The following is a 14,863-nucleotide window of genomic DNA, read 5'->3' as shown; positions in this document are numbered from 1 at the left end:
GAATCTGCCCCATGGTTTGCCACACTGCTGTAGTTTACCTTGTTGGTAAAACAGGACAACTGGAACCAGGTGACGTGAGAAGAGATGACCTGACATGCTGGAGGTCTAGGCTGGCCATGAGAGTTTCCTGCTCAAGGCATCCTCACCATCTGTCTCCTTGTGAACAATGGAAAGAAGTACCTACATCCAGCAAAAGCATCGGGCAAAGTCAGAAATAACCCCGTAGATCTCAGAGTAGCATTCTCAATGTCTTGCCTGTCATAAATTCCTAAATGGGTTAGTAAGGGAGAGTCATCGGGTGGATAACTGGTCTAGAAAGTGGGATGCCTGCTTCAGGGTCTAAGACCAATCTGGCAACAATGAAAGTAACAATTGGAGCAATGAGCAGAGGATCTTGGATGTGATCCAAAGATCTATAGGACCCAAGTTCTGTCCTCAGCAACTAGAAGGGGCCGGGCTCCTGGCTGCAGGTGTCTGTCAGTTTATGATTGTTAGGCCTTCCTATAGGTCCTTTTAGGAGCTTGCCTTGTGGTGACATCACAGGGTTTGTTTGTGGCTATTTGGAGGTAGAAGTCTACAGTAAATACCCAGGGCCATTTTCCCAGTCAACGTTTCCCAGAATGGCCCCATTAGGAAGTTGCTTTTCAAAGCTCTCTTTCCCTGTGTCCTCAGAACAACCCATTTGCTGTGCAGCTGAGTGCAGAGTAAAGGTCAACACCAACCAAAATACCAAGGATGAAGAAGGCCTTCTAACAAGGCTAAAAGCAAAGGTAAGTGATACGATAAAATATACTCAGAGAAGTGGAATGCCACTGGCCTGGCTTTTAGATAGAGTTAATAGTAGTCATTTCTTGAAAAACAAAAACGAGGTGCAGTCAGTCATAGGCGTAAGAATCTTTGAATTGTGGTATGGTAGGTCAGAATTTTCTAGGCTAGGGAGGAAGGGAAACTTTCTGCCATATGGCCACTGATAGGACCCTTTAATCAAATCGAAAGGCTTTCCTATCAACCAGTGAAGTCACCAGAGAGAAGCTATGCAGGTTAGTTACCTTGAAGGGAAACAGTGTGTTAACTCCAGTCTGGAGTAGCTGCCTTAATATAACTAATATGAGGGCTTATATTTTCATTGATATGTTGTTTCAGAAATCCTGTTTACTTTAGATATTAATAAATTGACACAGAAAAATTTCATGCACACACACACACACACACACACACACACACACACACACACATTGGAATGTTAACTAGAGTAGAAAATAGAATCTTCATTTCAGTCAAGTTCATCGGAAGGTCTCAAAGCCACACCTTCCCGAGCTCAGGTCAGCTATGATCCCGGCACATCAAGTGTGATGGATTTGGTCCCAGGTACTGTTTCAGAGTCCATTCTCCTCTGTCAGAAAGTTAATTAGGGAATTCAGCTTTCAGTTGGGGATTCTGAAGACACACAAAACTTATAAAAGACAACTACCCACTTTATAGATGCCTAAAGATAAAAGCAATGTGATTCAGTTTACATAAATGTGAGACAGTTAAAGCTATGCTGCCAAAAGGCTGAATGGCAGTGACCATTCTGGGAAAATGAGAGCTAGTGTTCTAAGAGACTTCTGGGGTGCTGGCTGGTAGCATTAGCTTATTGATCTGGGTACTGGTTACAACAGAATATTCAGTTGCAATCATGTGAATTTTTGCACACAGTTTGTTTACAGGTTGCAGGCCAATAGCATTTAAGCTGATAGGTAATGCAGAACTGAGGTCAGAGGTACCCCCATAGCAGGATATAGCCTGCTTTATGAAGTGAAGTTTATGTTGGGTTGAGATTGATGGGAGCCCCGTGAATCAGTGGTGCCCACTCATTCCTGAAACCTAGAACAATTCTTGGCACATACCAGGCTCTCAATAAACAGTTGTCAAGAAAGTGAATGGATTGATGAGTTAAATATGCACATTTTCCAAACAAAGGATTCAATAACACAGTTGTGTGCATCAGACAGCCGGGTGACACTTCCATCTTGCCATGTCCTGAACTTACCTCTCAGGAACCATGTTCTAGTAAGTCAGCCTGTGCTGTGATGAATTTTGTCCAGGGCTTTAAAAGCCTCATGATGGACATATGCAGATATGTCTGTGGGTGTGTCTTAGATCACAAACAGCCTCAGAGGCTATGTGTTAGATGTTCAGTCACCAGGCTATTGGGAGGTGGCAAGCCTTTAAGAACTGTGGCCTAACGAGAAGAGGTTAGCCCATTGGGGCTAGCCCTCAAAGGGGATTATGGGACCGCAGCTCCTTGTGCTCATTGGTTTCCTTTACAGCCATCGGAAGCTAAGTAGTCTTGTTTCACTACCCACTCTTGATATGAGGTTCTGTATCACCAGACACCAAAGTAACGGAGCTAACTGACCGTGGACTGAGACCTCCAAAACCGAGATAAAATCTTCCCTTCTTTAAATTGATGACCTCAGTGTAGTCAGCATGGCAGGAAAGTTGACTGATGTATCTACATACCTGCCGGTACCCACGGTCTCTCACTTTGGATCCATTTTTGTTTGGTGGATTCCTTAAAGGCTATAAAGAAATGAGGCAGAGACCCGATTATTTCTTCCAATAGTTACAACCTACAAGGTTCAATAGTTGAACCTTGTTCAAGTACGTTCTAGGGTGTGAACCGTTCAAAGGCATTCCCCATCTTTACAAGGACCTAACACACAGAGCCTGGCATGTGACTGACGATCAGTAAATGTTGGGTGAATGAATGAATTCAGGATGGTTGTTGCATGGCTTACTCTACCCCAGAAAACTTGCTGTATCGACTTTGTGGTTTTGAACACCACAGTACAGTTCTAATCTGTCTTCTCAGGGCTAAGGGCACAGAGGGAGAACACTGCCTGATGGGTTGAGTCTGCGCTTCCAAGAGGTTTATGCTTTTGACAGAGTCATCATAAGCCCAGGCTTAGTCTTTATGGGTCAAGAGAACAGGTCGTGTTATATCAGTTCATGCAGGAACGATGACCTATGGGAAATGACTTATAAGGATTGAGTGGCACACCTACACATACACTTAAACATGGCTTTTGATCACTTAGAGGCAGATGATACTTGCCTACGCCTCAGACCTGGCTTCAGCCTGCTATTTTCAGGCCAACCCCCACCATCCGGGTGACCCACATCTTACAAAGTATCTACCTCTGGCCCCAGGGTCTCCAATCCCTCTAAGAATGTGCAGGGTGAGCTCATCAGCTTCTGGAGGAACATGAACATGGGTCTGGACAGCAGCCAGATCAAGGCCAGTGCTGGGGGTGATCATAGTGAACCAGAGGCTGCTGTGCGCCTTGGAACTAGAGGTGGACTCCAATATCTAGGCCATGCACGTTCAGGTGGAAAAGATGGAGATCCTCAACAGGAAGTTCACCTCCTTCACCCTCAAGGTGTGCTTCTTTTAGCAGCAGGACAAGGTACTAGAGAGCAAGTAGAGTCCTCCTGCAGCATAGAGTGGCTTAAAGTAGTATAAATAACAAATGTAAAAGACACATCCTTAGTCTGAGGTAGCAGTTGGACAGGAGAAGTTGTAGGTGGAGGTGGAGCTTGGCAACATGCTGTCCTGGTAGAAAACTTCAAGAAGTAGAAGGGTGCAATCAACCAGACAGGAATGGAGAATGAATTTATCTCCCTCATGAAAGATGAGGATGATGTTTACACAAACAAAACAGAGCTGGAAGCTGGTCTGGAGACACGAATGAGGTCAACGCCCTTGGAGGTGAGATCTGTGCGCTGCAGTCTCAGATCTTGATCATGGCTATGGTTCTGCTCACAGGCAACAGCTGCTACCTGAACATGGATAGCATTGTGGTCAAAGTCCATGCCCAGTGAGAGATCCTAAGTCCCTGGGCTGAGGCTGAGAGCATGGATTGAGTCAAATATGAGCATCCCTGGCTGGGAAGCACAGCGAAGAGTTCTTCAAGATGAATCATAAGCCACTTAGAGGCAGAGGTCAAGGCCCCCAAAGGCCATGTCTAAAGGCTTCCATTACTGATGCTAAACAGTGTGTAAGGGTCTGGTCTTTAAGGATGACAAGGCAATCTGATCAAGCTAGAGGCTGCCCTGCAGCAGGTCGAGCATGTCACCAACCAGGAGCTACATGAGTACTGTGACCATCAAGCTGGTTACAAACACCAAGACCACCACCCACTGAAAGCTGCTAGAGTCTCGGATGGAGAACTTGGAATTCCATATAACGACTCTTAGTGGCTACTCAGGAGGGTCAAGTTCTGTCTATGGGGGCCTCAGGAGCCCTGGCTTCAGCAATGGTGTGAGTTCCTTCTGATCTAGCTTCAGTTCTGCTGAAAGTTCAGTCGTACCACGGGCATGGTTATGCAGAAGACAAGTAGATTTCCCCATGCATCCACTCATCCATTTTGTCAATAAACTTTAATAGCCAGATATTATGGATCTGGTGTTGCTTGTTAAGTACTCTGAGATTAGATAGATGGCAAGCAAAGGAGAATGAGGAATTTCTACCTTACATGGTTATTATGAGAAGTTACTAACTCTGGTAGGGACACAGGAGTTAGGGGTCTAGGGGAGAAATGATAAGAAAGCAAATGACTGCTGCAGGATTGCATGGGAATTCATAGGCAAGCCTTAGAAAATACCTTTTTTTTTTTCTTTTTTCTTTTTAATCACTTTTGGTGGATCATCAAATGGGAGGAGAGGCCCTTGGCCCCGTGAAGATTCTGTGCCCCAGTGTAGGGGAATGCCAGGGCCAATAAGTGGGAGAAGGTAGGGTGGCAAGCATGGGGAGGGGGGAGGCAACAAGGGTTCGTTCTTGTTGTTTTTGTTTGTTTGTTTGTTTGTTTGTTTTTTGGAGGGGAAACTGGGAAAGGAGAAACCATATGACATGTAAATAAAGAAAATAACTAATAAAAATAAATTTAAAAAGTCACTTTTGGTTAACTTTAATAATTATTTTCCTTTTAAAATGGTTTTCAGGGGCTGAGAAAATGTCTCAGTTGGTAAAGTGCTTGTTACTATGCAAGTGTGAGTTTCTGAGTTCCCTACATAAGGAGTCTAGGCATAGAGGTAGCTGGCCATCTATAACCACTGTGTACTGAAGCTAGGAGGAAGCAGAAGCAGGAAGATCTCTGGGGCTCACTGGCTAGCCAGCCTGCTCAATCTATGAACCAAGAGATCTAAAGAATAAAGTAGAGATTGACTGAAGAACACCCACACAAACACATGCCCATGTGCTCACCATGTGCACACATACAACCAGAGAATAAAAAATAAAAATAGTGTCCTTTCACTTCAAAGGTGTGCAGGTGGCAAGGGGTACAGTTCTGCTTGCTCATGGAAGGGAGACACAATCAACATTATCTCATGGCTTGGCAACAGATTCCTTCCCTGCAGACAGTACTGAAGGGAAATGAAGCTTGTCACCTACTCTCTCCGTAGGCCTTGACTCATCTGGGAAACTGTCACAAAAAGAACCTGAGGTGTCTGTGCCTTTATCCCTGTGTTCCCAAGCACCATCGGCTACAAAACTTCAGTGTTGTTGTGTGACCCAGACCCTCCCAGTAGAAACACAAAGCCATCAAAACCAGACATCTCAGCATGTCAGGCAAGGTAGATATTTTTGGTTGGAACATTTCCAAAACACAGCTTTTCTTCAACACACACACACACACACATACACACACACACTTTGTTTTTGTACATCTCTCAAAGCTGCTTATACTACTCCTCAGGAAAGGAATCCACACACAATGTTGAAACCACATGTCTTGGAAAGGAGTCAAAAGATTTATAGCTCGGAGTGGAGAAGTATTAAAATAGCGTCTCTGTCAAGCGTAGCCATCCACTGCAAGATCACGGGTGCTCTTTCAGTCCGTGGGTGAAGGTCATGCACAGGTTGGCTAACAAGCCATTTTCCTTAAAGATAATTGTGGACACCTTCCAATGAATCTAGGCTTTGTTTTTTTTTATCCATACTCACCGATACTATCAGAAATTCCTGCTTTATAAATTCCTTTTGGAAACCTCAAAAGCCATCCCAAAACCATCATAGACTGTACTAATCAGATGTTTGGCATATGTATGAGACGTTGATACGCACTAGAATATGGAGCCCATGCTACATTTCGCTTTGATGTATGTGGTCTATTTTCTCGGTAAACAAAGCGGTATAATATACCACCATACTCTTTCGCCCTTGACACAGAGTGTGCTCACCTCTGAGACTTGACCAACAATTTTGAAATCACGTCCATCGCTGCCTAACATCTGTTAATTTCATCAGCATCAGAGCCTTGAATTATAACCATTAACCAGTTAAGAGACATTTTATTAAGGGCACAAAAGAGACGACGACTTTCTACATGGCACGTTTAAACTGTTCATTTGATCCGACAGAAAGCGTTTGGGCATGGGGAGATGCCTCCGTTGGTAACGTGATTGCCATGGAGGCCTGAGGACCAGAGTTCAATCTTCAGACCCAAGTAAAATGCTGGGCATAGTGGGACCAGCTTGTTATAGCAGTGTTGGGGAGATAGAGACAGCTAGATCCTTGGGACTCGCTGGCTAGCCAGTTTAGCCTACTTAGTGAGTTCTAGGTCCTTAAGAAACCCTGTCTCAATAAAATGTGGACACCATCTGAGGAATTTCACCTGAAGTTGTTTTATGACCTCCACAAGCATGCCCACACACATGCACACTCACTCACATGTGCACATGTAAACAAACACAGACACCCATCCTCATAAAAGAGAACATTTTGTTGTCATTTACAAAAGGCACTGATTTAAAAGAGAATGGCTTTTCCCCAGAACTTGCCACTATGCCAAGCACAGCTTCCTGCTGTGACAAAATGCCCGAGACCCTCAGTGTAAGAGGAAGAAAGGTCTATTCTGACTCACAATTTCAGAGGTTTGGGGACTGACGCTAGCAGAAAATGCCTACTTCATAAATTCCTTCTGGAAACCTCAAAGGCCAGGGGCATTCCCCAAGTCATAGTAGACTCTACCAATTATAACAATGTCAGTCTAATTGCCATGGTCGTGGGTGACACCGCTCGGAAGAAGAGGGAGGTCAACTAAGTAAATGTTCTACGTAGTAGGTTGAAGTTAAAAGTGCCAAACCTGATGTAAGTCTTTGAAGGAAAACAATCTCTTGCATGGTTGGCAACAGCTGAACTTCTAACATCCCTATATAATCATTTCATAGATATTTAATTCAGCATAGAGTCATATTCATTTATGTTGACCTATACAATTTTTTCTTTCTTTCTTTTGAAAAATTTTGTATGTGTGTGGGCATGTTCACATGGCTGCTGGTACACACATATGTACATGCATGTGTGGGTATACATACATGTGCAAATATGTGTAGAGAGTAGAGGCTAGCCTTGGGTGTCATTCCCTAGAAAAACTCCCACTTTTAATTTTTTTTACACTTATCTATTTATTTTGTGTGTGTCTGTGTGTGCACACATGCATGCGTCATGACGTGAATAAGGACGGTCAGAGGAAAATTTGCAGGAATCAGTTCTCTTCATCCACTATGTGGGTTCTAACAGTTGAACTGAAGTCATCAGGCTTGGCAACAAGCACCTTTACCTACTGAGCCAGCTCACTGACCTAGTCCTTACCTTTTCAGACAGAGTATCCTGGTCTGCTTTCTGCTGCTGTGGCAAGACACAGACAAAACAACCTGGGGAGGAGAAGGCCTATTTCAGCTTACAGTTCAGAGGCCATCATCAGAGGAAGCCAAGGCAGGAACTCAAGGCAGAACCCAGAGGCAGGAACCAAAATAGAAACCACAGAGAAACATGCTCACTGTCTTGCTTCCTCTGCTCACGCTCACTCCGCTTTCTTATAGAATCCAAGATCACCTGCTCAGGAATAGCATGGCCTATAGTGGACTGGGCCCTCCCACACCAATTATTCATCAGGAAAATGTCCCACGGACACACCCACAGGCCAGTCTGATGGAGGCCATTCTTCAATTGTGGCTTCCTCTCCCCAAGTATATCAAGTTGACAACCAAGATTAGCTTTCCCAGCTCCCAGCTCCTGAGTCTTCTACCTTCTTTCCATAGAATAGTCCAAACCATAAAAGCCATGTGTTCAGGTCTTCACAGCCTGCGCCTGACTCCTGCCAAAAGCAACTTACAGATGAAAAGTTTATCTGGGCTCATGGTTCTGGAGAGAGAATTTACAAGTGGCAGAGGGCATGACAGCAGATGGCCACAGCAGGATGCTGAGGTCACCTCTTCAACTCAAACTAACAGTAGGGGAAAAAAAAATCTATGAGCTCTCAAAGACCACCTCCATCAAGGCCCCACTTTCTAAAGCTTCTGTGATCCCCTCCAAACAGTTCCACCAATGGGGTACCAAGTGCTGGAATAAATGTGCTCATTAGGGACGTTTCTTATTCAAACCACTGCACAAAGTCTAGCCTATTTGGCCACTTCTAGGCCAGTGAGAGACTTTGTGTGGTGAGCTCCAGGGATCCCCCTGTCTCAGCTGCCTCTGACTGGGATTCCAAGTGTTTGCTGCCACTCCCAGCTTTTTATGTGGATTCTGGAGTTCCGATTCATCATCTTATACTTTAGAGATTGCTCATCCCTCCCTCTCCCACCGATCTCTGCTACCTTCCATTCCAACTGTATTCTATAAAGTTATATATGAAGAGGAATACCACTTCTGAGGTCCCAATACCGTACTGGAAAATAATCAGAGTCGCATGCCAAGGTGCTGGAGGAAAAACAAGAGACAGCTTCCTCCACCAGCCATACTACACAGGCCTTGTCTCAGGACACAGCATCATGGGAATTTCCTGTCTGCTTTGAGGCTGCCTAACTCAGCCTGACCCACAGTTAGGGTTAGAGCCGGCCTAGAAAGGGACACCACAATTAAGTATTCGGTCAGGGTTTGAGAGACACGATTTTTAAATGTAAAGTACAAATTTTGTCTAGCTGTGAGGTACTTTTTAGTCTTTATGTGTGACTGGGAGGGTTTTAGATTTAGTCAGGTCTCGCAGTTCACTTTCATGTGCCACTCAGCAGAGAACACTTACTCTACCTCAGGAACACGAATTGATGATCCAGAACAATGGTTCTCCATCTTCCTGATGTGCAAGCCTTTAACACAGTGCAGTGGTTCTTAACCTTCCTAACGCTGTGACCCTTTAATACAGTCCCTCATGTTGTTGTGATCCCCCAATTATAAAATTATTCTGTTGCTGCTTCATAACTGTAATTTTACTATGTTAATGAATCTTAGTGTAAATGTCAGCTAGGCAGAATATCTTATACGTGACCTCCCAAAAGGGGTTTCAACCCACAGGTTGAAGTGTGCTGACCTGGAGGGAGGTCTTCCCCACTCTTGTCTTCCTTGATGAAAGAAATAGAAATAAACAGGAAAATTTCCCACAGATTTAAAAGATGGTTTTTTCGTAACATTAAAGGTATTGATCTTGTTGTCTAATTTGTTGGTTTGTTTTGATATATCAATACATTGACTGAAAAAAATGGAGTACTAAAATTCAGATTTTTATATTACCCTTAGCTAAGTTGCTAAATGTGAGAGAATATAGTCATACTCTTTAAATTCTAAAGAAGACCAGAGCTGGTAAGATGGCTCAGCAAGTAAGGGCATCCACTGCTCTTCCAAAGGTCCTGAGTTCAAATCCCAGCAACCACATGGTGGCTCACAACCACCAGTAACAAGATCTGATTCCCTTTAGTCAGGCGGTGGTGACGCACGCCTTTAATCCCAGCACTTGGGAGGCGGAGGCAGGCGGATTTCTGAGTTCGAGGCCAGCCTGGTCTAAAGAGTGAGTTCCAGGACAGCCAGGGCTATACAGAGAAACCCTGTCTCGAAAAAGAAAAAAGAAAAAAAAGAGAAAGAAAAACCAAAAGTTAATAATAAAAGATAACCCAGGACCCTCCTGATTCATCTTTTCATTGCTTGAGAGCAGAATTGAGGGGCTCTTGGAGAGCAAGACTAAAGTGCTAAGTGGTCTGCTTCACTTACTCTTTGAGCCTGCACCTTCATTCTTCCACAGCCATTTTCTTCTCTCTAGTTGCTTTGAATTTTGGGGAATTTCCCCATCATCTCTGTGTCCTAGAGTCAGTTACTGACTCCAAATAGAATCTTCAGATATGAGAAATAACAGGAGCCCGAGTGGACATCTCTTACTGCTTCCATAACAAATGACCACAGACTTAGCCACTTAAAACACACTCATTATCTTACTGCTGAGAAAGATTGGAGCCTGGGGTGGGTCTCAATGGGCTAAGATCTCGGTATCCAGAGGGCTTTCAGTTCTTCCTGGAGTCTGTGGAGGAGATCTGCTTTCCTGACCTTTTCCGGTTTCTACACATCTCTGCATCCCTTTCTCCTGAGTCCCTTTCCTCACTTTCAAAACCATGAAGCTGAGTTGGGAGCCTCTTGTGTTACATGGCTCTCCCTACCGCTGCCCTTTCCTCTTGCTCTTCCTCAGCCACTCTCCTCAGTTCTAAGAACTCTCACGATGATTCTAACAGGCCACCTTGAGAATTCAGGATCACCTGTCCACTAAGATACATAGTGACATCTACAGAGTCACTATGTATCTCTGCCTACCGCATAAGATTATGTGTTGGCAGTTTAGGGTGCAGAAAGACGTTGGTTCTGTTCCTTAGGTTCTGAGGCCTGGGATAGCAGAAAACTTAGCCAGCAGATGTGGGTCCTTAGTTTGATTCCCCATTGCCCCAAAACAGCAACAATGTTCTTCAGGATATAGTGAATTCTTCCCGCTGAAAAAAAAATGGTGTTTCGTCAGTTACAGGAAGCAAATGAATTTCTCTAAAACCATACCCAGAATATTGAGTAGACAGACATGACAAAGAACAGTAGAAGCACCTACCTCCCTGGGTACGACTTTCCTGATGACCTGAGCATTAAAAGGACAGGGGAATCCACAACCAGGGAGCCAGCTCAGTCAAGCAGGGACCATGTGTTTCCCAGAGCCCCCACGGACTGCTATTTTAAGGCTCGGTGAGGTATTCAGCGTTGGTCCTCTAAGAGTTACTGTTACATTTGGAAAGCTTTACTTTTAAGCTTTATTTTTAAGAATATTTGATCCTTAGGGAAGAAATGTATGTCCTAAATTTGCTACACTTGAAAGGAACCAAAAGGGCGGCCAAGATTTCTTTCCATTTGACATTATTCTAGTTTCTCCTCCCAAGAGGCAGGCACTTCATGAGTCCGAATTTTGGATTTTTGTTAACCATTTTCTCAACGATGATCGATGGTTTGGGATTTCAACAAGCCGTACATTTTAAAGTTATGCTTTAAAAAACAAAACAAAAACCAACCAAACAAACTAAAACTTATCAGACCTTTTCTTAGCCAAATCTTTCCTTTCTCTCTTCCACTCTTCGTCCTTCCCCTCCTTCCTTCTCTCCTTTTCTTTTGGGGGTGGGGTGCAGTTATAAGGCCTTAACCCTAGGGCATTGTGCATGCTGGGCACCCACTCTGTCACTGAGCAGTACCCCCCCAGCCTGAACTTCCTCTTTTTCTTATTTTCATAATTTAGGATTGGTATTATGTATAATTAGGATGGTGGCAATACTCTGACAGCGTGGGCGGGGGCTCCATAATTGAATACCTTCATGAATACTACCCTGTCTTGATCAGAGAGAAAACTATATGCAAACAGAATAGCTGCAACTAGGAATCGGTCAGAAGTTTCTGCTAAACAACGCATTCCACATGTAAATTTAATACGCCTGAAAATGCTACCTGGCATTCCAATTGAAAAGAGAAGAAACAGTGTCCTTTTGGGCTCCTTAGATAGGAGTCAAGACTGAAGCGAGCAAAGGAAGATTTATTTCTCTGCTGGGCAAATGGCACAGAATTCCCTTTGATGGTAGACCTATTGCCAACACAGAAAGAGACCCAGTGTCCGCAAATTCTGCCCTTGATCATGGATACATTCAAAGTCACAGTAAGGATATGCGTAAGACATGTGCAACCCACATTTCCCTCCCTACTTAAAGAGTTTGGACAAATCCACAGGTGGCTTTAGTTACTCAATATGTATGTCTAATTGCTCAGATGTTACCTGAGTGATAGGGAGAGCGCACAATCTTTTGTAACGTCTCTTCGTCCCCTCCTGAAGGTTACCTGCACCTTCTTCAGCACAGGGCCCCTTTTCTGCATGCAAAGGCTGAAGCCTGCCGTGTTCCTGTCTCACCCTTTGCCACGCAGTCTCAAGAAGCTGGGGCTGACAAGGGGTTGGGGGAGGGTCTGCCACCAGCTGTTGCTAATAAAACAGCTGCAGTGCCTGCCTCAGTAGCTTCCTCTGACTTCACATCCCTGTGGTGTTGGCAGTAATTGGGAGGGGAGTTAAGGGAGCATTCCTCTCTCCAGGGAGACAGTAAGAATATTAATATTAATGTGATTTCTGTTCCCTCAGATGGGAAAGGATAGAATAAAATGTTTTAAGGGAGGCTGATCAATCATTCCGATTCTGGCAAGAAAATGATGCCTTTGCGTTTAAGGGGGGAAAAAAACATCTGGGTAGAATCAGGGGTGGTTTAAAAAAAAGGGGGGGGGGTGGCAATCCCAAATTCACTTCTATGATAGAGTACACAGTTGCTCCTTCTGAGACCTTTGGCCCTGTGGGGGAGGAAGGTAAATCTTTGAAATGCATCCCTGGAAAACTCAGCACTTGTGTTTCAGTACTCCTTCTGTGTCCTAGGGCTTCACTGAATTATTACCAGAGTCCATGAGTGTGTCTGGGGTGGTCGGTCGGATATTGGATACGGAGGACAGAGTGGATGCGCCATGGCCTTTCTGACCTTGTGAACCCACATCTGCCCAACGAAGCACTATTCTGATTTCTGGGCAGCTTGGGAAATGTCTGTGAGCACAAGCCCTTCGGAGCCAGGAGGACACGGAGCCCCGCCTTTCAGAGTCTGGGAGGTTGCCTCTGGCCTGCGATCTGGGCAGCAGTGAGGCCCGCACAAAAGACTTCGGAGGTGGGCAGAGAGGCATGAGTTTCTCAAGACTTGAAAGGTTTCAAGGTTTTGTTCCTGGAAGTACAAGTGGAGCCTTGTGTGGGAGACAAAGATGTGTGGGCTTGAGGAGGGGGTAGGGACAGTCTGGCCCTTTCAGTGTCCTCTTGCTCAATAGTGACGGGCCCAGCATGGAGACATTTGTGACCTCCGTCCCCCTTGCCAGATGCCAGACGGCCATTAGTTAACCAGAGAAGCGACCTTTCCAGTGACATTCCGCCACCCGTTCACTCCCCCTGAGGAGGCTTTAGGAGACTGGAGCTGGAGAGCAGAGCAAGGTGCAGCTCAGTGGGGCACAATAAGCTCACAGAACAAGTTTGGGAAAGCACAGGGAGGCAGAGGCACCACCAACTCCAAGGCAGACGGAGGAGCAGGAGGCGGCTGCATTCTGTCTAGTAGGAGTTTTAAAGAGCACTGTGAGAGCCCAAGGGGATGACGGCTCGTTTTTTTCCCTGAAGAGCATACCCGCTGTCCAACCCCCAGCCTTTATATTTTTATGTGAGTCCTTGATTATCCATAAGACCTCTTCTGCTATGAGTTAGTGGTGAGACTCAGCCTAAGCTTCCCCATCTTACTATCTGGCAGAACAACCTGGGAGTCTCCCTTTTTTTCCTTCTCCTCGGTCCTCCGTCCTCTTTCCTCTGTCTTTTGCCCCCACATTGGTACTCTTCTATGTTCTACGGAGGACAATTTAAAGCATCATTAACCACCTCGAGAAGGCCTTGCACGGAGCCATCGTTGCAACGAAGGCCTGTCGTTGAGAGGCTTGCTTTCCAGTCACAATGTCACCCCTGCACTGTCACTGAAGCCTCACCTGAGCTGCCCCTCCCTGCACATTAGACGTTTCTGATAAGTTTTCATCCTAATGGGGGAGTAGAACTTTACTGTCTGTCCACTACGATCACAGATCCCAGGAAGATACCATACAGTCCCCCCACGGCAGGAGGCTGGCCTCCTTTAAGTGGGCAGATAAGTACCTGCCACCTTTTCTTTTCCAAGAAGGTGACCGACTCAGTTACCATTGTTTCCTCTCTGGACCACACGCAGGTGAGGCACTTCAAAACCCCTCCTGAGAACACGCACCCTTACACGTGGTTTCTAAAGAAGCCCTATTCTACTCTTTAGTACATGATGTTATTGCTATGGAAACGACGATATTTTAAAGAAGAACACTGTAACTTTCCAAATACAGTATTTATTCTTCTGCTGCTAGCAAAATAATGTGTTTCGCCTAAGAACTTGTTAGGTGGCCTGCAGCTAAATATAAAGAGACAGATTCTCTTTGTGTATGAGTCTATGGGAAAATTTGGACCACCAGCTTTTCAGGATACATGTGAAAATAAACTCCCTGGGAAAAAAAATTCCAGACGTAATTGGGGGTCTTCAGTGAGGAAGAGAAGTTGTTAAGACGTGGACCCTGGAAACCCCCCTCTACAGGTTCCATGCTGGCGATGCCCATGGGGTTTCGAAGGATCAAGGTTGCTCGCTGCTTTCATCCATCTGGTTCAGTGGCCCCAGCTTTCCTAGGCTAATGTCTTATTTAATCAAGATGTTGAGGGACAAATTATGATCTCTTAGGCTAGAAGGAATAGAATAGGATTGCCAAGGGGGATGCTCAACTCTTATGTGCACGTTCTACTTTCAGCATTAGCCTGTAATATCCATTGACAGCCCTGCCCTCCTAAATGATGTTGTTTTTTTAGTTTGTGGATTTGTGTTGCTGGGGACTGAGCCCAGGATCTGGCACACAATTGTTAAGTTCTCCATCATTGAGCTACATCCCCAACCTCCTGATCTTTAGAGTACA

At 45.0% G+C, this 14,863-nt stretch overlaps 1 long non-coding RNA gene across 2 annotated transcripts; it reads right to left on the bottom strand.

Moving 5' to 3' along the window:
- Nucleotides 1-1,130: 1,130 nt before the first annotated feature.
- On the bottom strand, nucleotides 1,131-10,499 carry LOC116071377. 2 transcript variants are annotated; one of them, XR_004110863.1, is made up of 4 exons: nucleotides 10,028-10,499; nucleotides 7,640-7,701; nucleotides 2,506-2,565; nucleotides 1,131-1,393 (listed from the first exon to the last, which is right to left on the bottom strand). It is a non-coding gene; the product is annotated as an uncharacterized LOC116071377 (long non-coding RNA). The 2 variants fall into 2 exon arrangements; XR_004110864.1 differs by lacking the exon at nucleotides 7,640-7,701.
- Nucleotides 10,500-14,863: the final 4,364 nt, after the last annotated feature.

This window comes from Mastomys coucha, unplaced genomic scaffold, assembly GCF_008632895.1.
Source record: "Mastomys coucha isolate ucsf_1 unplaced genomic scaffold, UCSF_Mcou_1 pScaffold1, whole genome shotgun sequence".
In the NCBI taxonomy this organism is placed as follows: Eukaryota; Metazoa; Chordata; class Mammalia; order Rodentia; family Muridae; genus Mastomys; species Mastomys coucha.
This window is presented reverse-complemented; position numbering and strand designations above follow the sequence as displayed.